The sequence below is a fragment of the Erinaceus europaeus genome, chromosome 9 (genome assembly GCF_950295315.1).
Source record: "Erinaceus europaeus chromosome 9, mEriEur2.1, whole genome shotgun sequence".
Classification (NCBI taxonomy): domain Eukaryota; kingdom Metazoa; phylum Chordata; class Mammalia; order Eulipotyphla; family Erinaceidae; genus Erinaceus; species Erinaceus europaeus.
In genome coordinates, this window is record NC_080170.1 from 57639330 (window position 1) to 57641182 (window position 1853).

General features: G+C 43.0%; 1 pseudogene; it reads left to right on the forward strand.

Moving 5' to 3' along the window:
• The first annotated feature begins 253 nt into the window (after positions 1–253).
• On the forward strand, positions 254–1604 carry LOC132540412 (heterogeneous nuclear ribonucleoprotein A1-like; annotated as a pseudogene).
• The last annotated feature ends 249 nt before the right edge of the window (positions 1605–1853 follow it).

The window sequence follows — 1853 nt, forward strand, 5'->3', positions numbered from 1 at the left end:
GCAGGTTCAACTTCCAGCACCAGCGTAAGCCAGAGCTGAGCAGTACTCTGGTAAAAGTAAATAAATAAATAAATAAATAAATAAAATCTGGGGTACGACCTCCCCAATGTTGAACATTCCAGCATGATTCTCATTCTCTCTCTCTTTATCGCTCTCATATTCTCTCTCTCTCTCTCCCCCCTTACTATGTTTCAGTTTTCTTTGTTGCAACCAAAAGACAGGATTACTTCTTTCTGCCTGTGCACATCGCAGAGTGAGCACTGTGAGCTTGTCTCCTTCAGTAGCCACCATGTGGAAATCTGAGTCTCCCAAGGAGCCAGAGCAGCTGCGGAAGCTCTTCATTGGAGGCTTGAGCTTTGAAACAACAGATGAGAGTCTGAGAAGCCATTTTGAGCAATGGGGAACTCTCACAGACTACGTGGTTATGAGAGAGCCAAAAACCAAGCATTCCAGAGGTTTCGGTTTTGTCACATACGCTACCGTCGAGGAGGTGGATGCTGCCATGAATGCAAGGCCACACAAGGTGGATGGGAGAGTTGTGGATCCAAAGAGAGCTGTCTCTAGAGAAGATTCTCAACAACCTGGTGCCCATTTACCTGTGAAAAAGATTTTTGTTGGTGGCATTAAAGAAGACACTGAAGAACACCACCTAAGAGATTATTTTGAACAGTATGGGGAAATTGAAGTTATTGAAATCATGACTGATCGTGGCAGTGGCAAAAAGAGAGGCTTTGCTTTTGTAACCTTTGATGACCATGATTCTGTCGACAAGATTGTCATTCAGAAATACCATGCCGTGAATGGCCACAACTGTGAAGTAAAGAAAGCCTTATCAAAGCAAGAGATGGCTAGTGTCTCATCCAGCCAAAGAGGACGAAGTGGTTCTGGAAACTTTGGTGGTAGCCTTGGAGGTGGCTTTGGTGGCAATGACAACTTTGGCCGAGGAGGAAACTTCAGTGGTCGAGGTGGCTTCAGTGGCAGCCAAGGTAGTGGCAGATATGGCGGCAGTGGGGATGGCTACAATGGATTTGGCAAGGATGGAAGCAATTTTGGAGGTGGCGGAAGCTACAATGATTTTGGCAATTACAATAACCAGCCCTCCAATTTTGGACCTATGAAAGGAGGAAACTTTGGAGGCCGAAGCTCTGGCCCCTATGGTGGTGGTGGCCAGTATTTCTCCAAACCAGGAAACCAAGGTGGATATGGTGGCTCCAGCAGGAGCAGTAGCTATGGCGGTGGCAGAAGGTTTTAATTGCCAGGAAACAAAGCTTAGCAGGAGAGGAGAGCCAGAGAAGTAACAGGGAAGCTACAGGTTACAACAGATTTGTGAACTCAGAAAGCATAGTGGTGGCAGGGCCTAGCTGCTACAAAGAAGACTTTTGTTAGACAAAACTCTTGTGTAAGGCCAAAAAACAAACAAACAAAAACATTGGACTGTATTTGTGACTAATTATATAACAGATTTTTTTTAGTTTTGTTAAAAGTGTAAATAAAGCATTCCAACAAAGGGTTTTAATGTAGACTTTTTTTTTTGCACCCATGCTGTTGATTGCTAAATGTAATAGTTTGATCATGATTCTGAATAAATGTGTCGTTTTTTTTTTTTTAATGTGCTGTGTAAAGTTAGTCTACTCTTGAAACCATCTTGGTAAACTTAAATCCAGTAGTTGTAAAGTGAGAATTCCTTCAGGGTGGTGCCAGGTTCCATTTGAAAACTAACTGACTTGGGCAGAGAAGCCATTATTGTCTTGAGAAACCTTGGTACAGTTAAACTGTTATGTGGCCTGGAGTTACACTATTTATTTAACAAGGGTCACCCAAGCAAAGTCACTGTAGTTGATTTGGTTATTTAA